Source organism: Triturus cristatus, chromosome 7 (genome assembly GCF_964204655.1).
Source record: "Triturus cristatus chromosome 7, aTriCri1.1, whole genome shotgun sequence".
NCBI classification, from domain to species: Eukaryota; Metazoa; Chordata; class Amphibia; order Caudata; family Salamandridae; genus Triturus; species Triturus cristatus.
Window position 1 is genome coordinate 1,075,474,871 of NC_140590.1, and position 23,304 is coordinate 1,075,498,174.

Here is a 23,304-nt window from a genome sequence, read left to right on the forward strand (position 1 = left end):
TGAACCCTACAAAATAGAGGTTTCAGAAGTGCACGCTGTCAAGACTCCCCCTCACCTCCTACGGCTATATATATATATATATATATATATATATATATATATATATATATATATATATATTATTTTTTTGGCATATTTTTACAGCGCGAATTCGACCCGAAGGTATTGGAGCGCTTTACATAGCACCGTATTTACATTACACATACAGGCAGGGGGAGATGAAGTGATTTGCCCAGAATCACAGGATGTGGACGCGACCTCGAGGCTAGAACTCTGGTTTCCAGCACCAAAAGTCGGCAGTCTAGCCGACGGACCACATCCTCTCCCCCTATACATATGTCTTGCTTGGCTTTCTTTAGAAGGTGTCAATTAAGCACTTGTAACCCTACTGCAGAAAGAGGACCTGCACTGCTCCAGAAAAACGACTCAGCTCAGGCACTCTGAGGGAAAGTGCTCTTGTACAGAGGTGTGCGTTGCGTAGTGCACAACCCAGTGCATAGTTTGTCAAAGAACAAGTGCAGAGGCCCAGCGCTTTGCTCAGAAGCCCACGGCCGGTGAAGTCGAAGGTTGAGATTGCCAAATACGTGGGGCGTGTAGTCTTGATTTTACCTCATGCCTCCTCAATCCATCACAGTACACCCTCTATTTACATCACTCTCGCTGGGTTTTCCATCGCTGTTTTCTCTCGTTGTCACTGTTTCCGTCTTTCTTTTTCTCTTTTCGCCCTTTTGTGTTTTTCTGTCTCTTGCTCCTGGTCAAAATCTGATCAGTGAAAACAAGTGGAGCTCCCAAAAAATGCGTGCCGACGAGCCCCACCTGCAACCACCGGTTTAACATTAGCCCTGCGGTGCCTGCTCGCTCGCTTTATTCTGTGAGTCCTGCCTTCGGTTGGCAGCTTCACCAGGTAGGTACACGGACACACGTTTCCGTAATCAGCGACATCAGCCTTGTTAGGCGGGTATGTCACCAAACCAGAGCGGCAGCCACATTCTTAAAATACACACCACGTAAACATTCTTTCAACAATTGCCTTACCGAGCCTCCAATCACGAACCTCCCAGTGCATTGGTAGACAACAGCAGGCGGAGAGTCCGAGCATTTTGGCTCCTGGAGAGCTTGGGTACCAAAGGTGAACAACAACGCGCGGCGCCATGTTGTTTCCATAAGGGGCTCTACGTGACTGAAGAGGGGTGTCCCGGAAGAAGGTAGGGACTAGGTCTATCTTGTTTGATAATTCAATTGACAGATACAGGAAGGCTAAGTGATATAGTATAAATTATTTTAAAAAAACTACAGTACATGAGGAGGGTTTGCCCCGACCCAAATTGACTGCTCGTACGCTGCATGCTCCTCTTGACACAGAGGCGGCACACCGTTTCTAGTTTTCTTGATGCCAATATTCTACAATTTCTGCTCCCTAGCTCTAAAAATTAATGCCACGTTACCTGCTTCTAGGGGAAAGTCGTTCCCATCAGCCTCCCGTGGAAACGCCCGATGCCTGGTACGGCCAGTCCGGCCGGGGCAGTGGATGAGTGATGGCCCAACACTCATCCACTGCCCCGGGCCGGACTGGCCCTACCAGGAGGCTGGAAGGCAGGGGTGTAGCTTGTCAGTAAGATTAGGTGTGGGGGTGGGGAGGGGGGGGGGGGGGGTGAGCATCCAGCTTTCCGACAACCATGCTGGCATAGAATTTACAAAACGTTTATAGGGAAGGAGTGCAGAGGGGTGTTTTAGAGGGGGTGGAAAAGGAGCTGAGTGCAGATTGTAAGGGGCACTTAAAACACAATGCTTTGTAAAATAATCAAAACATTTTAAGACATTTAAAACATAGACAAGAGTGTGTGTGTGTTATTGTCTGTGTTTGTATGTAAAAATCCCAGAAGAAATCCGGCAGACTTCTCATCTCACCGGACTGAAAACACCTGTACCCAACTATTTACTAGAGAATAGATTTATTGCGAGGGAGGGCGGGGGTGTAGCACCCCAAACACCCCCATGAAGGTACGCACCTGCTTCAAATGTGGGGACCGGTTTCGGGCGAGGTTTGCGGTTTTGCAGCAGCGCTGCAATATCGGCCCCTGTAACAGACTCAGCAGGTCAGCATAATTCTCTCAGCACTCACTTTCATTTCCAGCCCCCTGTGTGTTGAAATGTTTTGAAAGCAACCCCTGCAGAGTTCATTGTACATCCAGCAGTTTTCAGCAACAATAAAAGTGTCAAGATATTTCTGGTGATTAATCTTCCTGCTGGAGAGAGCTTGGAGGTTTGTCTAGTGGCAGTTTTGACTCATCTAAGGTAGCGCAGAGGGTTAATATATTTGCTGCAAAGAACGTGTGCCAAGCAGACCACAGAACTGTAATTTCCGTGCATAGCTCAGATGGTTACTGCTTTTGTCACAGAGATCCTTTTGTTACTGTGCAGTTCCTAAGTTACAATCGTAATGTAGTACACTGAGCTATGAACTGCCACCAAAGAGCTGCATGGCACAGGTTAGAAAGTTATGTTTTTCCCAGCTTTTCATTATCCTAATGTTGCTAAAAAGGGGTAGGAATAAATTATTAGTAGTAAAGCCAACCCTAACCACTGTGTTACATTCTGAATCCTGAGTTTGTGCTTCTCCAAACCAAGCACTCTTAGAAAATGCCTACACCTCGGAGTCCCCTTTGGCTTATGTAACATTTTCTGTGCACTGATTTACACACATATTATTCATTGTCTCTATGTATGTGTGATGTTAAGTGCTCCAACATCCTACACTGGTATGAGAGGCACTACAGAGAGATTAAGGGTGCTATTGGAGGGGGCTAGTGAGGGAATCATTGAAGGGCCCCAACAGAGATTGTTGTACCCTGGTGCACTGTAAGGTCATCATTTACTATGCTTTAAAAGCTAATGCAGTTGAATATACAATGAAAAATGTGTTGTAGAATGCACCGTTTGTTGCCATTTTCCTCAAATTTTCTAGGCGGAGAACCCACCAAAACCTCCCTGGAATAATCAGGCTCGCTCACTGTGCCCGCTTGCTATGCAACGTATAGGTTCTGTTCTGACAAAATCTGCCGGGGCTGCATTGAGATCCCAGTCCGGCCCTGTTCCTTCCTGTTGAAGAACATTTTCTAAACTTCTTGCAGAGATCCAACATCCCTTCAGTGCCAGGTGCAAGCCATCAAGAGCACTGTGTGGTGAGCACCCTCTGCCGAGACCTGCATGAAACCGCACATGACGTGCTCTAAAATCAACAGATTTACTCAGCCACTCAACCTTCTGAGATCGATAATTGGGCACTTTCGTCTTGGATAACAACAGCAACTCATATTTGTGAAACTGCGACATGTCAAGTTACTGATTTTTTTAAATTATTTTTTTTAAAGTTAATGATACTGTAACAGGCAGGCATCCACTTTGTGCAGGTGGAAAGGTCTAAAATGAAATGGTGAGAAGTTCTGACAGTAAGTAGTTCTGACAGACAGGTAGACAAAAGCTGATATACAACTGACTTTGCCCCAGACCCTACCTTGGTGCAGTAGGCACCAGCTCTCAGGAAGTCTCCAGATTCCACGACACTGATCAATCAAACCCAGGAGGTCAAGTCAAACATTTAATCAATACAAGTCTTCTAGATACTTTTAATGTACCAGACAATGATTTCTGTCAGGTGTAGGACTTCATGGAATCCTGAATTGTTCCTAATGATTGGTCTGGATTTCTTCTTGAATTGGGCCCTGCAATCACTGCAGCTTCGATTAGCCATCCGGGCTTGGTTCGTCTAAATGATGTGTGCCTCAGCCGGACAATGGTTCTTGGTCTCTGTGTGCAAATTGATGCTGCACCACAGTTCATAAGGTGTTGCTTTTGGGACGAGACAAATATTGCCCTATCCTGGGGGTCAATCAATCAATCAAGACATTTGTAGAGCGCACTACCTACCCGTAGGGTCTCAAGGCGCTTAGGGGGGGTGTCGCTACTGCTCGAACAGCCAGGTCTTGAGCTTCTTCCTGAAGGAGAGGTGGTCTTGGGTCAGGCGCAGGTCGGCCGGGAGGGAGTTCCAGGTCTTGGCGGCCAGGTAGGAGAAGGACCTTCCTCCTGTGGTGGCTCTACGGATGCGTGGGACGGCGGCGAGGGCGTGGCTGGCAGATCGGAGGTGGCGTTTGGGAGCGTAGAAGTTGATGCGGTCGTTGAGGTAGCTCGGGCCTTGATCGTGGAGAGCTTTGTGAGCGTGGGTAAGGAGGCGGAAGGTGATTCTCTTGTTGACCGGGAGCCAGTGCAGGTCTCTTAGGTGTCCGGAGATGTGGCTGTGTCGTGGGACGTCGAGGATGAGTCTGGCTGAGGCGTTCTGGATGCGCTGGAGTCTCTTCTGGGTCTTGGCGGGGGTTCCGGCGTAGAGTGCGTTGCCGTAGTCCAGTCGGCTGGTGACGAGGGCCTGGGTGACGGTCTTCCTGGTCTCCGTGGGGATCCACCAGAAGATCTTCCGAAGCATGCGCAGGATGTTGAAGCACGACGCGGAGACGGCGTTGACTTGCCTGGTCATGGAGAGGGAGGAGTCCAGGATGAAGCCCAGGTTGCGTGCGTGGTTCGTCGGTTTGGGTGCGGTGCCCAGGGCTGGGAGCCACCAGGAGTCGTCCCAGGCGGAGGGCGAGGAGCCCAGGATGAGGACCTCCGTCTTATCTGAGTTCAGTTTCAGGCGGCTCGTCGTCATCCATTCGGCTACCTCTTTCATCCCTTCGTGCAGGTTGGCTCTGGCGGCGGCGGGGTCGTTGGTCAGGGAGAGGATCAGCTGGGTGTCGTCGGCGTAGGAGATTATGTTGAGGTTGTGTTGGCGTGCGATGGCCGCGAGGGGGCTCATGTAGACGTTGAAGAGAGTAGGGCTCAGCGAGGATCCTTGAGGGACGCTGCAGATGACTTCGGTGGCCTCTGATTTGTACGGTGGTAGGCGGACTCTCTGTGTTCTTCCGTCGAGGAAGGAGACGATCCATTCCAGTGCCTTCTCCTGGATTCCGACATTGCTGAGGCGCTGCACTAGGGTGCGGTGGCAGACCGTGTCGAAAGCCGCGGAGAGGTCTAGGAGGATGAGGGCCGCTGTTTCTCCATTGTCCATCAGGGCTCGGATGTCGTCGGTGGCGGCGATGAGGGCGGTCTCGGTGCTGTGGTTGGCACGGAATCCGGACTGCGATGGGTCGAGGGATCCATTCGTCTCGAGGAAGGCGGCCAGCTGTTTGTTGACGGTCTTCTCGATGACTTTGGCTGGGAACGGGAGTAGAGAGATGAGGCGGTAATTCTTGAGTTCGGTGGGGTCTGCTGTAGGTTTCTTGAGTAGAGCGTTGAGTTCGGCGTGCTTCCAGCTCTCGGGGAAGGTGGCGGTGTCGAATGAGGTGTTGATGATGTCCCGCAGGTGGGGTGCGATGACAGCGTCGGCTTTGTTGAAGATGTGGTGAGGGCAGGGGTCGGTCGGAGATCCGGAGTGGACGGAGTTCATCATGCGGACGGTGTCTTCGGTGTTGACCGCGGTCCAGGCGCGGAGGGTGGTGGTGGGTGGCGTTACTGCGGTCGTGGGGTGCGTCGGTTGAGTGCTGAAGCTGTTGTGTATGTCCGCGATCTTGTTGTGGAAGTAGGAGGCGAGGGAGTTGCAGAGGTCTTGCGATGGGGTGATGTCGTTGTTTCCGGCGTTGGGGTTGGAGAGCTCTTTCACGATGTTGAAGAGTTCCTTGCAGTTGTGTGCGTTGTTGTCCAGTCGGTTCTTGAAAGCCGTTTTCTTGGTGGTGCGGATCAGTTGGTGGTGTTTCCGGGTGGCGAGCTTGAGGGTGGTCCTGTTGTCCGGCGTGGGTTCCTTTCTCCAGGTTTTCTCGAGGGCTCGGCAGTTCTTCTTGGAGCTCTTGAGTTCGTCGGTGAACCCTGGGGGTCTCTTGCTGCTGGGTCTGCTGGGCGGGATCCTCAGAGGGGCGAGTTCGTCTGCGCAGTTGCTGATCCACTTCGTGAGGTTGTCGGCGGCCTGGTTGGGGTTCGCTGAGCTGGCGGGAGGGTGCTGGCTCAGGGTGGCGGCGAGCTGGTCGGCTGTGATCTTGTTCCAGCATCTTCGGGCAACCTGTTGCTGGTGGTGGTGGATCGTCGTTCTTCTGAAGGTGAAGTGGATGCATCTGTGGTCCGTCCAGTGGAGTTCTGCGGCGTGGCTGAAGGTGATGTCTTTGCTGGATGAGAAGATGGCGTCGAGTGTGTGTCCGGCGAGGTGGGTGGGGGTGGACACCAGCTGCTTGAGTCCAAGGTTGGCGAGGTTGGCGAGCAGGGTGCTGGTGTTGCAGTCGTTGTTGTTTTCCAGGTGGAAGTTGAAGTCCCCCAGGAGGATGTAGTCAGCGGAGGGGAGGGCGTGCGGGCTGACGAAGTCGGCGATGTCCTCGCTGAATTGAGTGCGTGGTCCCGGCGGTCGGTAGATCAGGGTGCCTCTGAGGGTGGTCTTCGGGTCGGTGTGGATCTGGAAATGCAGGTGTTCGGCGGAGGGTGAGGTGTTGTCGGTGCTGGTCGTGATGCGGATGGTGTTCTTGTGGATGATGGCGATGCCTCCTCCCACCTGGTTGGCGTTGCGGTCCCTCCGGGTGATCTTGTAGCCGTCTGGGATGGCGATGGCGATGTCGGGCGCTGAGGAGGCATTCATCCAGGTCTCCGTGATGAAGGCAACGTCAGGGGCTGTGGCGTCTAGGAGGTTCCAGAGTTCGATGGCGTGTCTGTGGACGGAGCGGGTGTTGAGCAGGATGCACTTGAGGTGGTTGCTGCTGGTGTTCGGCTTGGCAGGTGCTGGTGCCGGGCAGGTCCGGATGCAGGTGAACTTGCAGGCGAGGCAGCTGAAGGGTCCGTGGGTGTGCTTCGGAGTAGCTCGGTAGCATCCCTGGGTCCTGCCGGTGTTGAGTGCGATGAGTGTTGTGGCGTCGTAGGACTGTCGGGTCGTATTCCGTCGGTGGGGTCCAGGGGTCCTGGCACTGGGCGCGGTCCAGGCGCGGACGGCCGTAGACGGGCTTGCCTTTGCCCGCTGCGCGTGACCGCTGCGCGTTCGCACGGTCGCCATATATGGCGAAGTGCGCGGGTGGGCGGAGCAGCTGGGAGGCGGGAGCGGGGAGGGAACAGAAGGAAAAAAGGGGCGGGGTCGGCGGTGGTGGCGGGAAGCGGGGAGCGGGGAGGGAAGACGGAGGGCGGCGACAGGCAGGGAGAGACAGGCAATACAGCGGGGGAAACAGCAAAGAAAACAAATACCAGTACAAATTATACAATTAAACACAGAGACAACCAATTATACAATTGAGCACAGTAAAAACACCAGGGGCACAGGGAGAGGTGCGCCGATCACGGACCACGCCGCTCGAAGGAGGGGGCGTGGTCACGAGGCGGTAGTCGGGCAGCGAGGCACAGAGGAAGGGGAGGCACACGCAGCAGCTGGTGGCCGTGCGGCGCGGGAGCGTCCCAGAGCTAGGACACACTCACCTGCGTCGCACGGTCGCCATATATGGCCAAGTGCGCGGGTGGGCGGAGCAGCTGGGAGGCGGGAGCGGGGAGGGAACAGAAGGAAAAAAGGGGCGGGGTCGGCGGTGGTGGCGGGAAGCGGGGAGCGGGGAGGGAAGACGGAGGGCGGCGACAGGCAGGGAGAGACAGGCAATACAGCGGGGGAAACAGCAAAGAAAACAAATACCAGTACAAATTATACAATTAAACACAGAGACAACCAATTATACAATTGAGCACAGTAAAAACACCAGGGGCACAGGGAGAGGTGCTCCGATCACGGACCACGCCGCTCGAAGGAGGGGGCGTGGTCACGAGGCGGCAGTCGGGCAGCGAGGCACAGAGGAAGGGGAGGCACACGCAGCAGCTGGTGGCCGTGCGGCGCGGGAGCGTCCCAGAGCTAGGACACACTCACCTGCGTCGCACGGTCGCCATATATGGCCAAGTGCGCGGGTGGGCGGAGCAGCTGGGAGGCGGGAGCGGGGAGGGAACAGAAGGAAAAAAGGGGCGGGGTCGGCGGTGGTGGCGGGAAGCGGGGAGCGGGGAGGGAAGACGGAGGGCGGCGACAGGCAGGGAGAGACAGGCAATACAGCGGGGGAAACAGCAAAGAAAACAAATACCAGTACAAATTATACAATTAAACACAGAGACAACCAATTATACAATTGAGCACAGTAAAAACACCAGGGGCACAGGGAGAGGTGCGCCGATCACGGACCACGCCGCTCGAAGGAGGGGGCGTGGTCACGAGGCGGCAGTCGGGCAGTGAGGCACAGAGGAAGGGGAGGCACACGCAGCAGCTGGTGGCCGTGTGGCGCGGGAGCGTCCCAGAGTGGAGCTAAGTGTAAATGTCCAATTTTTAGTACCTGAATGAGCCCATTTCAAACAATCCTAAATTAAACAGGAATGAGTAATGGGGGACAGGGAACATTTAGTTACAATTTTCTGATAGGAAATTGTGCATTTCTAATGTGCAATTTCCAAGGATCGCGCAATGTGCCCGGAGAGGAGTAGGACATGATCATCAGGTTGCACAGTTTATTAAGTTGCCACTGCGCCACATTGCTACAGCCAGGTTGGATTATCAGCTCAAACTCAGTCTGCACACAGCTTTAGCTCATGCTGTACACATTGTTAACAGTTCCCTCCAGATGGACCACTGATGTCTAGTAAGTGATGTTTTCTGATGTCATAGCCCTGGCTTCCTTAGAAAAGATAATGATGCAAATGAGCTTTAGCTGAGTCCTCTTTATGACATTTTTCTAGAATATAATTACCTGGCTAAAGAAGTTATCTCTCTTTAAATTCAGAGAAGAAAGACTGGCTTGGCTCCCTTGATTGGCAATGCAATCCTTTGTTCTCCAGATCCTGTTGTTTGTGATGTACAGTGGGCAGTCTCAGAGGTGAAATTGCCCACTCTCAGTCCCTACCCAGGAAACTTGAAAGAAGGACTGCAGCAGCTAGCCGACGCTACCTTGGTATCCTTCAATCTTACTTGTTAGTTCTGATGAATAGTGATAGCAAAAATTAACTGCGTCTAGCCAATGGTTTTGCTTTCAAAATAATTATGGTTTTTTTACACACTCTGATTAAGAGAGAAATTAAAACAGTGACAAATAGTGAAAACCTGATATCTCTCTCACTTAAGGTTCCCAGTTACGACCACAAGCAATTTCTAAACAGCATACGCTACCATAACCAAGATGGCCGCCAGCATCCATAAAATGGGTGGGGCCATGTCAACCTTTGTCCAAGCTTCACAAAGCATTAGACTTACTCGGTGACCACATTTCTAAGAATTCCTTAGGCTTTATTTTAATTACAACTACTGTTTACTGCTGTTACATTGTCAATTGATCAGTGTTGCCCCCAGGAGACACATAGTAGCAAGTGGTGGCAGGCAGTCTTGCACAATGTAACATTGAATGGACTGCAGTCCTCTGAAGTGCCTAGTGATTTTTTCAACATTAGAATCTTGGAACGTTGAGCCTTCGGCGAGGGCCTTTAACGCTGAGGCCGGCCTTTAATGGCCGGTAGATCCTGCTCCATCCGGCTCTAAGGCTATAGCAGAGCGAATTCTGTTTATGTAATTATACAGTGAAAACAAAGTTCTTGCAGTTACAAAGTCTTCTTGATATGAATTTGTTTGGGTTTCTAGTAGGTAAAGGATTACAGCAACTCACCAGTGCCATTAACTGCATAGTCCCTATGCTCTGTCTTGGGGATGTTTATGGGTGACTTTGGTTGGCTCCCATAGAGAGGGTTGCTTAGTTTTTCAGGAAAGGGCCAATTACAGTTTGCCATGGGTGAATCCTGTGCACGGTCTAATGGATGTTGAACCTGCACATGAAAAGGGTGCAGGATAGGAAGACAGCCCTTATGGTGGGAAAGGGTGGTACTGATGCCCACTTCTTAATGGGGAACAGTTAAGGTATGTGGGCAAGTACTATGGGAAGGAACACTGGCACTTCTGACAGCGTACAGGGAAAACATATTTAAGCTTAGTATGAACTTGGGGGGCAGGTACTATGCAGCTCCAACACAGAGAAGACTTCTGCAGGTTCACATATGCCTTTAGGATGTAAATGTTCAAACCTCTGATTGAAGAGGCCCACTAGGCTTTTAATTTTAAGGGAGGAAGACCATGGCCCGGCTTCTAATCAGCAAGACGATAGATTTTAAGTTCTAGGCATCTATCTAAGTGGGAAGGGAATATGAGATTGTTGCATGTAACCTACCAGGGCAAAACAGCTTGGACTTGCTGAATGTACATTACAATCACATGGCAGGCATCTCTACAACAGCTACCAACATGCTGCCTCTGAAAGTAGCTATTGACTCCAGTGAAAGTGGTGTCTTTTCCCAGGGCGTAACTACTAGAGAGGAGTCAAGGTACTGCAAGTATCCATCAGCCCATTAATCTCAAATGCCAAAGGATGTTTTTAGGCCATTGAATGGGTCACGGCGTGGATTATACTTAGTGCAATTGTTAAACCTGACTCCAGGAGTACATTAGAAAGGCTTTTCCCCAACTAAGATAGCGTGGCAGAGCTACTCCCTCAAGATTCATCTGGATGCCCTTTGAGTGCTCCCCCTCGAAAGCTTAGAGGTCAGTGTAAGCACACAGAGCTGGCATCTAGAGCACTGTGTGAAAACAGGCAGGGAAACTCTTGAGGGGGGGTTAAAAAAAGAGATTTGCACAGCTCCTGCATACAGCTCTGGACTTTTGTCCATACGAGTGGCAAGCGCATTTTGAAATGGGGTGGGAGGGAATCGCTTAGAGGGGTAGGTCACCTGTGGATGAATGGTGTTATTAAACCAGCCATGAGCCAATTACAGAGGCAGATTTACCACCCTGTGGCAGGTTCCACTGGGCCACAAATACACGAGGAGGACAGTCATGGAGGCCTGTGCTGGAGCCTGCCTGGGAAGCATCTGAAGCTTTTTGGAACACAGAGCCTGCTGATTGTCTCTCACTGGAAGGGCTTTGGCCACACAACTCTCTCGGTAACCACTTACGCTTACAGATGGAGGGCCTTTAAAAGGGCTATTTCTAGCTCATGGGGAGGTTCGCTTATCTTGGTTATACCATCAAAGAGTGGAGTCAGCTGCTGAAGTGCATTACTCTTTAAAAGATTATATCTGTCGGTACACACAGAGATCAAAGCTCCTGATCTGGGGAGGCATGAAGGCTCCTTCCTAGAGACCAAGTGCTTGGACGAGACATCTTGCGTAGGGCGGGTTCTTAGCAAATATCATATCAATAAATATACACAAAGTACCAAGTAACTAGAACAGGTGCCATAATGCAAGGATGTGGGTGCACAAACCTGAGTGTTTGGTTGTGAAACCTTATACATTGGCCGCAGGCACAAATCCGTGGGTGGCGGTGTTTCGAGGGTGGGGGGGGGGGGGCGTAAAAGGAGAGACACAGTTAGTTTGGAAAGTCCTCAGAACCAGGAAGTAGAAACATAGTTTTTTTTCAGCTGTAACCCAGACATCAGCACACTTAAAGGCCTCCATTATCTAGTATTTCCAGGAGTGGTGTAGGGGGGAAGCGGGGATCATGCTCCAGGACTAGAGGTATTGTAAGTGTGTGAAATAATTGAAGCGTTCCAGTTATCACTTTTTTACATTATGGCAGCTGCGACAGTGACAGCAAAACCACAAAATATATAATTCCTCAACCGTTTTTTGATAAATATATATTAACCAAAGGCGGGATGATGTAGAAGGACACGGCTGTAAATATGGTGACTATAGTGGACTGGTACTGACATGACAAGGAAGGGCGAAGATGGCAGAGCGTAGAAGGCATTTGGAACAGTGGCATTAAAGAGGTTGAAGGAGGTTGTGTTGTTGATGGCTTTAAAATGCAACATGAAAGGAAATCCAGTATTTGTAAAGCACAAACAAATACCCGAGTGTGTCAAGTCACTGGGGTCCGTGGGGAAGATTAAGCGAGCTATTGCTTAGAGTCGCATGGGGATCGAACCGTGAGCAAGGCCGGACTGGCCGTAGTGGGCACCAGGCGTTTCCCCGGTGGGCCGCCAGGGTGGGGTCCGGTTTTGGGTCCCTGGGAGGCTTTTTTTTGTTTGTTCCCAGGGGGGGCCGGCCGAGCAGTTTGCCAGGGCCTGTTTCGGTTCCCAGTCCGGCCCTGACCGTGAGCCCCCGTGTTCCAGAGTCAGGCGCCCTGCCCTGCGCCACACCTCTTCCCTTGCGCTTTGCTCTGTTTTTGACAGACGAATATTGGTGGGTGGTGGTGGGCACATATTGCTGTGGGTAATGCAGGATGCAAATGCCAATATTTTGGGGAGGAGGCAATTAGAGAACCTTTTAAGGGTGAAAATGTTTCTTAAAATATAAACACATTGCACACTCGAAGGCTATTAAATACAAGGATCACAGACCTTCTCCATGTTAACATCAAATCCTTAACAATAATAATGTTACACAAAATGTATAAGATTATCTAATGAACAGAATTTAAAAGCTAAGTATAAGAATAGGCAAGGGTGAAGAGCTCATTGTAGTTCATTAACTGCTAACAAAAAGAGTGAGAACTAAGGTGGTTAATAATCATATAGTTCGAAAAAATGATCCCATAATAGTTTGAACATTTCCACTTGATCTCATAGAGTGAATGATCGTTTCTTCAATTTGCAGAACTTTGGTGGATTTCTAATTTTTAGAATAATCTTTTTCGCCACCATAAGACGTCTCTGAAACCCCATTTGATTGGGTTTGTCTATTGACTGACATTCTTCATTATCTTGAACAAGTATTCCCTTGACTGATGAAGCATGGTCACTGTTGGGGACGATATTAGGTTTGATATTTGTCTTTTCACCACCAATCCAACATCTTTGGACTCGTGAAAACAGTCTGCAGCATGATCCATGCACCTCCAGCAATTCAAACTTTTCACGTGTCCTATCTTCTGTGGAGAACAGTAAGTTCTTTGGATCATTTTCTGTTGAACTAATGATATAATCAATCAATCAATAAATCAGGAGAATTGTAAGCCTGCTACTCACCTTTTAAGGGTCTCCAGGCACTGGCGGGGGGGATCGGAGGGGGTTGGTCCACTGGTCTGTTTAGCTGACGAGCCAGGTCTTGAGAATCTTCCTGAAGGTGTTCAGGGAGGGTGCGCTTCTGATGTCTGCCGGTAGCTTGTTGCAGGCCTTGGCCGCAATGTGAGAGAAGGAACTTCCACCTGCTCTGGCTCTGGGATGCACGGGGCTTCGGCCAATGCAAGGTTGGAGGTTCTGAGGTTTCTTTTGGGTACGTGGAAGTTGATTCTGTCATTGAGGTATTCATGTCCGTTGTTGTGTAGGCATTTGTAGGCATGAGTGAGGATTTTGAAAGTGACTCTTTTCTCCACGGGGAGCCAGTGGAGTCTTCGTAGGTGTTGGCTGATGTGTTCTTGCTGGCGGATGCCGAGGACGACTCTGGCTGCAGTGTTCTGTATGGTCTGGAGTTTGCGGAATAGGGACTTGTTGATGTCGGCGCAGAGTGCATTTCCATAGTCCAGTCTGCTGGTGATGAGTGCGTGGGTGACCGTCTTCCTTGACTCGGGTGGGATCCATTTGAAGGTCTTACGGAGTATGCAGAGGGTGTTGGAGCAGCTGGATGTGACGGCGTTGACCTGTCGGTTCATGGTGAGTGAGGAGTCGAGAATGATACCCAGGTTCTTGGTGTGCTCTGAGGGGGTAGGTGGGCTCCTGAGGGTGGCCGGCCACCAGGTGTTGTCCCATGCTGAAGGGGTGGTTCCAAGGGCGAGGACTTCTGTCTTCTCGGCGTTGAGCTTCAGGCAGCTGTTGGTCATCCAATCTGCGACATCTTGCATTCCTTTCTGGAAGGTAAATTTGGCGGTGGTGGGTTCTCGGGTGAGGGAGAGGATGAGCTGGGTGTCGTCGGCATAGGATACGATGATGAGGCCGTATTGTCAGACGATGGCTGCGAGGGGGGCCATGTAGATATTGAAGAGGGTTGGGCTCAGTGATGATGACCATCTCAACACTTACTTTTGGCCCACATCTCCACTAGTCCTTTTCTGATAGTTCTCACCCTGTTTCAATGTCACAATCGCTTGTATTCTTTGAAATCACATTTACATTTCCTTTGTTATTGGTTTATGAATGTTTTAACAAGATGTTATCACAATTAGCCCTCCAGATCTTATTGCCAAAACTTGCAAGACTAACCTACCTACTTTGTCTCGACAAACATCAGTTGTTGATTTATTGATGTAATAATGCCGGTTTAGATAATTCCACAGCTCTCCAGGAGGGAAATGTTCTGTACTGAGTTCTTGAAAATGCATCATTGTATGCTTTTTAGTGAAACTCTGGTCTATTATGATAGTTTTCAAAGATCCGCAAAGGCAGAAGCTCTTCAGTTCAGACATGCAAGTTATTGATAAGCCCCAGAGAGAATAAGGACCACTAACAATCATTTAGAATTCAGAATACAATAAAAAAAAGTTTAATTCCTAAAATAAGGTTGTAAGTGACTTGCAGACTCCAGCATTCACAGATTTGTATAAGATTCATGCAAAACTATCCCTCATGCATGACACCAAAATTCAGCACTAATAGATGGCACTGCAACCAATACCTTTCTTCCATCTATGCATCTCAAAGTAGGGTAACGACCCACACAACCAGTTAGAGAGTGCTTAGGGACCACGACAAGAGGTAGGAATGTGCCAAAGAGACAGAATGAGGTGCTCAAACTGCAACAGAAAATAGGCTCAGGCAACAAATTAAAAGTGGTTGTTCATTGGGCGAACCAGACAGCAAAAAAAGTGGCCCACATTTCCAAACTGGTGAGTTTTAAACGTATAGACATGCAGTATACGTGTTTTGCAAGGTGTGGGAGACTGAATGCATTTGTGCTTACTGCAGGCAATGGTTGTGGTGCTATCAGAGATATCAACAGTAAAAACTGTCCCACCAGACTATAAACCAGGCCCACAAACAGCCAGAAAGCCAGCCCATGCACTGATCTGCGAGACCAGACCTTCAGGCACTGCCAGATTGTCCTATAAGCCAGACCGATCCTGCCTGTGGCAAAAAATGTCCACCGTGCACCCACATTCTGCTCTTTCTCTTCAGCTGCTCCTCTATTTCTCTTTCTTTTTATTCCTTCTTTGTCCATCTATTGGTCTCTCATTCTTCCCAACCCCCTTCAGCAGCCCTCGTGTGCTCTTATCTCAACATTTTATTTACAACTAGACTGTGCTGGAAAAGAGATGGCCTAGTCAGATCCTGGATTGGCAGCGGTCCCTGAGCTGTATCTGGGCTCCACACCAGTGCCAGTGTAATGTGCCAGCTTTATCCCAATGCAGTTTGCACACACTGGGACACATTCATCACACTTTGTCTGCTTTGCTTTCAGAGCAGTAACTGCAGGGGGTGAGGGAGGAATCTTAACTTTGAGTTCCAGGTGGGCCCAACACAAATGACTCACTTAAAGTGCCATCAGGTTCAGCAGTTGTCCGGGGGCAAGATGGTGACCCTCCTCCCAGCGTGATCCATTTCGACAGTACACCAGCATAGATGTCATAACCACCCCCCCGCCCCCCCTCCTCCCCCTCTGTGTGCAATGTTCACTGACCGCGTGGCAGTAAGCTTTTGTGGACGGATTTTGCAATTCGTCAGGAGCCTACTGGTGCGGTATTACACTCGAGTGTCCGGGAAAAAGTGTCAGAGGTGCTTACTGTTCACTGCTGCAAGACAGGGCCCTAAGACTGTGGGGGCCTCGAAGCTCCAGACAGCAAACCCCAGCAGAGGCTGGGCAAGGCAAGCTCTTTGCGAAACAGGGAGCAAGAGGAGATGCGGTAGCAGAGAAGGCCGGCCCTGGGGGATCTTGCAGGAAAGTGGAGGGGCGGTGGGGCCAGGTGGGGGGTATTTTCACAGATGACCACAATGGAAAATTAATTATTTATTCAATTTTCCCCCGTGGTCATCTGTCGAAATCTCCCCCCCCCCCAACCCAGCTCCCGCCCTACCGCTTGTACCTGCACGATCCGCGGCTGTCGGACTCCACCATGACAGCGGCTGATTTTTAACAAAAAACAAAATCAGGTGCTGGGACCAGCATCAACCAGCAAGTACAGAGAGTCGTTCCAGTCCTCTCAGAATGGTCAACTACTCGATTTAACACCTGAATCAACGCACAAAGTATTGGTTGTCACTAGCCAGGGCACTCCTAGCATGCATGAAGAAACGGGCAGTGCAGAGTTTCCGGCACCTGTAACTGTGAGTACCATGGCACAAGCTTGCACTCCTCCTCCCGGGTCACCTCAAACAGAGGCTGAGGCTGTCAATTCTGTAGAGAGCTGTCCGGGCTCTCCCATACAATGTTGCTACAGCATGCACTCCGCGGGGCAGGCTCGTCCCGAGGAGATAAATAAACGCTGGAAGACCGCCCGGGGTCTTCCTGCCACCAAGAGTAATACGTATGGTGTGCCTTTCTTTAGCGCTGCGCCAGGCCCCGTTACCCCAGGGGGTGCCGCGCTACAAATTCGACAGGCAATGGGAGGCAAAGTAGTCTCATAGCTATGCCCTCACAAGCACCAAATGTAATATCAAATGGGGGCCCTAACCCCGGATGCAATGCAGGGAATGTTGACAGCCTAAGGGTGGGATCACAGGAGGGGCCCACCTGGGAACAAACTCCTAGTCTGGCACCAGGGCATGCAGTGTTTTGGAAGGTCAGTAAGCACAAGAAATAAGCACAAGGTAAAAGTAAATGCTCTTCGGTCAATACTGAAGCAGAGACTAACACGGTGGAACACTTCTACTCATTGTCTAATCAGTCTGACTGGACTGGGGAGGACTCGGATGAGGGGCTCAGAATGGGTTCAGGATGCAGCATCTCAAGCTGCTCCAGTAAGCGAAGTGGTAGAGGGGAGGCCTTCTCAGACGACGTGGGGGAAAAAGATACCTAGCCAACCATTAAGAAAATAAATCCTCTGAAGGGGCAACCCGGAGCAAAGGCTGTATTTCAATGGGATTACTCGGCAATGCCAAGGCTGGAAGGAAGCATGCCATCTGCTCAGATGGGCGGGGGTCAGGCTCAACTTGACCCTATAACTCTGGAGGCTATACTCTAAGGAATCATTGCCCATTGGAAACCTGAGCAGACACAGGCAACCGTAGGGCACAGACCGCCAACAGGAAACTTCAAGGTGCTATAGGAAAGGTTGCAAAAGCCTGCTCTGAGTTCTCTGACAAAATGACCGAGGTGGAGAACAGGGTTACCATCTTAGAGGCCGATGTGCTAGCAAACTAAAATGTGGGACAATGCATAAAGCTTGATTGACTGACACTCAGTGGAAACTTGAGGAATTTGAAAATTGGCTGAGGCACAATAACCTCAGGGTAATGGGTGTTGCTGAGGGAGCAGAGAAAGATTACACTTGAAAGTTTATAGTTGGCCTATTAATGAGTGTTTTTCCGGAGCTGGCATATTGGAACTGGGATCTGGAGATCAAAGAGAGCACAGGTTCCCATTTAAACAACACCTGGATGGGGGGAAACCATGGGCTATCCTAATATTTTTTGGAAGCTTCCTACTCAGACAGGCCGATTTTGAAAAAGCCTTCCCAGACTCAAAGTGGATGGTTGTAAATTTTTTGTGAGGTCAGACTTCTGCCGTTGAAAGGTGATGGCACTTGAGGCGGATGATACAGCCTTTTCAGTCGAAAGGGCTAATCTAAAACTCATTATGCAGGATAACACTCATTTCTTTACCTCAGAGATTAAAGCAAAAAGAGCTTCTTGAGAACATGGAGTAGCTCAGGGCCTCCAGGTTTTACTGTTCTAGTCATGATTTTGATGACTCGATGGGGCTTGCTCAGCATGTGAGTAAAGTTTGTAAGGAGTTGGGGAAGTGCACTCGAGGGTTTGATGGCCCGATCGTGGTTGCTTATTGATATCGCAATGTCCTTTTTTGTTTGTGCTATTCAAATATTGACCATTAGGATTAAATCTTGCAGGCGCACATTCTAAAACTATAAGATTAATTTTCGTTTTTCTCTAGGAGCACGTACGGCAGGAGGGGACATCTCCATCTTCGGACCATGTTTGGTCCAATTGCCCTATTGGGGTGATGGGAGGTTTTTGTAGGGGTGGATGGGGGATCCAGGGGGGGGTCTGGGTGAAAGGGGAGGCTTGGGATGGGAAGGGGGAATAGGAGTGCGGGGTAGGTGTAGGTTTGTGTTGTGAGAGTTTTTTTTACAGCAGGTGAAGTGGCAACGTCAGGGCAACATGCATTTTTGTGAGTTTCTTATTTTGGGGGGAAATTTATGGCTTGGCATCAGAACAGATTTTTAAAGGATATATGTGAGAATTTAAGTATGAAATAATCGGTATGCTGGACATCTGGGACTAGAATCAGATTACTGAATGTCTCAAAATAATTTACGTATTTGCGCAATAAATGCATGTGGTCTGAGTGATAGAATTTAAAGGGGTAGAATTGCACTGGATCTCAGGGCGATGTAGGCCGAAGCCATTTGTATTCAGGAGACACACATCCCCTGGGGGAAAAGGAAATTGCTGGGAGACCTGGTTTATTCGCTTCTTTGCTGCACAATGCAGGAGAGAACGTCCAGGGGGTGGCAATTGTGCTAACAAAACTTCTTGCAGAGTAATTTGGAGCTCAGCAGATACATTTTGGAGATGGGTGATTTTGGAGCTTCGTGTGGACTTGGGGAGGCCCACCTTATGCTTTGTATGTGGCTCCAGCGTAGACTAGGCTGCCGTTATTGATTATCCAAACCTGGAGCTCTCATCCTGGCCAACCCCCTTTATCCTGTATGGGGATCTTAATGGACATATGTTTGTTGGTGGGAATACCGGGGGATTCATTCATAAACTGGTAGGAAACCGCTGGTATTTGGAGCAGTCAAACGACCAGTTAAAGACCATAGGCTGGCTGATGCCTGGGATAAGTTAAAATCTCCAGACCGTGGATACACGCTCTTTTTCTTACCTCATAATAAATTGGTGTGTCTGGATTATTGTTGGGTGTCTGCATCTCTTACTGGATAGGTGGGAATTGAAAGATATCCTGGGGTGCTATGGGATCACAACCCACTAGTGCTTGAATGTGCAATCACTGGCCTAATGAATCCACGTGTTACCTGGACGTTAGACAGAAAACTCCTTTTGGATACAGACTATATAAATCATATGCCTAACCGATTAACAGGTTTCCTTGCAATAAACAGAGGCGCTGCTGCCAATAATATGGGCTGGGACACCCTTAAAGAGGGGATATGGGGTGAAATACTCAGCTATAGTCTTTATAAGCAGAGGTGCAGACAGATCCATGGGCTCTATGGATCTGGAAATCTTTCACTCCTTGAAGCAACACTGACAAGGTTCATAATGGAAGGGCGGGACTGTAGTGAAATTCAGAAGAATATTGCGGCACTTAAAGTTAGAATTAGCTAGCAGTACAGTAAAGAGGTAGCCACCAAATTCCAAAAGTACAAGTCATTGTGTTATCAATATGGGGAAAATACTGGCAGGCTATTGGTGCATCATACAAGACAAAAAGATGCAGAAAGAGGGATTGTAGATAATCAGGGGCAAGACCGAAATCCCTGCTGAAATTGTTAGGGTGTTTAAAGAAATCTTTGAAGATCTCTCTTCAGAGGATATATCCCTACGGTCAGACAGCTACATACAATTCATTAGCGCACTAAGTGGGAACATATTGAGCGATAAAGAGCAATCTTCTCTTGACATGCCGCTTTCTCCCGATAAGGTAGCTGAAGCTGTTAGATCTCTGGCCTTGGGGAAAGCCACTAGACCAGACAGGATTCCTCTGGAAGAGCTTTCTACCGGAGCTTGGGGAAGATATGACTGCTACCCTTTTAAGGGCACAATGGGAGGGTGAGGTCCCCCCTGTTGGGAGGCTACTAACATTGTTGTGTTCAGGAAAAAGGGCAAACCTCCCCTAAACCAAGGGTCTTATAGGCATCTTTAATAAATGTGGATGCCAAAGTAAATGCTAAAATACTGGCTCAAAGGCAAAATAGGTAACCGCCAACCAGGGGCTGTATTACAGAATGTGGCCCAATGGCTCAACGGGCACGTGTGCCCACTTTGTGCACTCTGGGGAAACATTGATATTAGAGAAGGGGCCACAGACGTTTGTGCGACCCCTTCTGTAATACTGAAAGGGCTGGCGCACATGTAGCACCACCACATTCTCAAGATGATATTCCCTCATTTGAATAGGGGCGTGGCCCCAGCAGATGAGGGAATCTCTTTGCGTCTACACCCACACCATATTATAGATGTGTGCTCAGAGGCCAAGAAGCTGTCAGAAGTGCACTGACAGTGCACCCCCTTCTGGCACCCTCTGGAGGGGGTAAAGCGAGACATATGTACCTCCCAGAGATCCCTTGCAGTCAGGTGCAGTTTCTCACTGCAAACACCTGCAAGGGGATCTCAAATCCCTCGCTAAAGTGCAGGCGGGTTGCCGCCTGCAGAGAGAAACACAGAGTAGCTTTTAAACAGCTGCTCTGTATTTCTCTTGAATGTGCTGCCCTGTGGGCATCGCAAGTTCGTGGCTGCCCATTAAGGAAGTGCATTCTATACGATAAGGCACACTTTTCCTGTTCGCACCTGGCGCACCTGCTTATTGGTGCGCAGCGGCGCAAACAGGAAAAGTGTTCTCTATCTGTAATAGGGCCCCTGGTATCCTCCCCGCCATCATGGCTTTCTCCTGGGGAACAACTGACCATGTGCGAAGGGTAACCACCCTGTTTGATATAGCCGAGGAAACAAAGACTGCTATGGGAGTAATACTGCTGGATGCTGGAAAGGCCTTTGACCGAGTTTCTTGGGGAGACCTTTGGGAGATTTTAAGAGGGAAGAGACTCGGTCACAGCTTTATCAAAGCCATTAGGGTATTATATCAGGCTCCTAATGCCATGCTTCAGTTAATGGGCGTAGAATCAGAGAAGACTTTATTATTAGAGGGACAAGACAAGAGTGCCCATACTCATCACTGCTATTTTCACAACACATAGACCCCTTCCTTTCACGACTGGAGAACAATATTGGAATTCAGCCAACTTCTGTAATGAAGGTAGAATACAAAGTTTTGGCTTATGCTGATTACATTGCAGTGGTAACACCTGATCCTTTTAAAGTTTGGCTGCGATTGAGAATGAGGCCAATAGCTTTCGGGCAATGAGGGAAAGACCCAGGTAGTTTGCACTAAAGGAATCAATCTGGAGGATCAGCAGCTAGTAAAGGACCTAACTAGCTGTGAGGATAACATCTACCCTCAATAAGCTTGTGGAGCTAAATCTAGAGCCCCTGATCTCTAACATGAGACAGGAACTAGTCAGAATCAATAACTTGCATTTGTCATTGGCGAGGAGATGCAATGTCTTAAAATGCTTATCCCCCCAAAGGTTTTATATATGTTTAGGGCCATTCCACTGGAGGTTAATAAGCGCTGACTGAACAAGTTAGAAGGTTTATGCTTCAGCTTTTTCTTGCAGTTTAAAAAGCCAAGAAGGGCATCAAGATCTATGATACTTCCTAGAAATAGAGGAAATGGGCGGTACCCAGCTTTACGTTCTCTTATTGGCCCTGTATGCCACAGCATATGGGGATTTTGATCACAATCAACAAACATAATGTAAACAATGCCGAAGAACCAACTATATATGAGCTTACACTGGGGTTTGATGCTAAGGTTTGTTTTTTGAGAAATTCAGAAAGAAGCTACTACAAAAGCACCAGATTTAAGATAGTGGATGGGACATTCAATGTGTGGCACCAGTGAAAGAGGATACTTGGCATCACTAGGTTTCATCGCTATACACCCCTACTGGTCACTCCCGCTTTACCTGTAATATTTCATGATAACATGGGCAGAAGATTTGAACTAAGTGGTATATCAAGACTTGGAGATTAACATGATGGTGACCAGCTATGCTCGTTCAGCTAGCTACAAGAAAAGTTTGACTTGACAAGAGAGAAATTTTTAAATACTTGCAGATAAGAGACTTCGTTAAAAAGTTGGATATGAAATAAGTCTTGCTTACAAAATTTCCCATCATCGAAGCTGCTATCCGTGGAGACAGAATTGGTCATATTTATAGTCTATTAATTCAGGCCCTGCTGGACGATCTAGAGCTCCAGAACACTATGTGGGAAGGAAGATAGGGTCAGGAAGGGCCTCTACTCCAGGGCTCTTTGGATATTTGCAGGAAGACACTTTAAACCACAGGGATAAAAAGCCAGTACTTAAAACGGTATTTGATTTATATTATACCCCGACTAAGCTATTTAGATGCGGTAGGAGACCTGACTCCAAATGTCCTAGGTGGAGAACCAAACAAGCAGAAATTGTGCATTTGTTTTTTTACATGCCCAGGTCTAAATGGCTATATTAAAAAACTTTTATCAGGATGATTCTTAAGAAGCAGTTTAATATTCCTCCCCAAGTGATGCTGCTAGGATTTAGCGAGGACTGTAGATTTTCGAAAGGCGAAACTTACCTGATCTTTGTGGCTATGGCGGTAGTTCTCATGTGCATAGCCTCGGGATGGGTAAGCCCTGATCCTCCAACGTTGTCAGAATGGAGGGCTCGATTCTTAGCAATGTACAATATGGAAAAAGGCTTATACGAGTGTAAGGGTCGGAAGGCTCGAAGACGGGAGATCTCATCTGGTCCCCATTACCTGACTGGATTGAGAGTCTTACTTAGGGGCCCTATAGCAAGGAAAGTAAATGACGCGGAGCACTTAAAGCACTGAAGCACTTTATGGTATGTTTAAGCTGTGATGAGAAATGTGCAATGCTTTGGGCAAGTGTATTATATTATATATGGCTCTAATCCATTATGTATATTTTGAGATATTGGACATATGCACTTTAACACCTGTGATACCCTATACCTGCCTGAGGGCCTGATTACGATATTGGCGGTTCGACCGCTGGACCCCCGTTGCGGCAGTCGGGAGAACACCGCCAAGCCGGGGACATCCAGACCGTCGTATTATGTGTACACTGCCGGGTTGGGGTGTTGTGTCAGCGGCGCCACGGCGGCGGTATGCTTCGGCTCATAGAAAGTGGCTAAAGCATATGCTGCCGCCGTGGCAGCGCCGCTTGCATGTTGGTGCACTGTGTACCATGCACCATGTTGTGCATGGCACACAGTGCAAGCAGAGTGGGACGCACCATGCGCCCTTGCACAACTTCCCATGGGCAAATTCACCCTGGGGCCCTGTTTGGGGCCGCTTCCCTTACTTTCAGTCTTGGGACCCCCGTACTTGTA

At 49.1% G+C, this 23,304-nt stretch overlaps 1 protein-coding gene across 1 annotated transcript in view; it reads left to right on the top strand.

Annotated features, from left to right (window-relative positions):
* The first annotated feature begins 1,059 nt into the window (after window positions 1–1,059).
* The window catches only part of ARHGEF37 (Rho guanine nucleotide exchange factor 37), a 246,029-nt gene continuing 223,784 nt past the window's right edge, over window positions 1,060–23,304 (top strand). The window contains exon 1 of the mRNA XM_085618185.1: window positions 1,060–1,205. The gene's annotated coding sequence lies outside the window, so the exon portion shown is untranslated. The remainder of the gene's footprint in view (window positions 1,206–23,304) is intronic.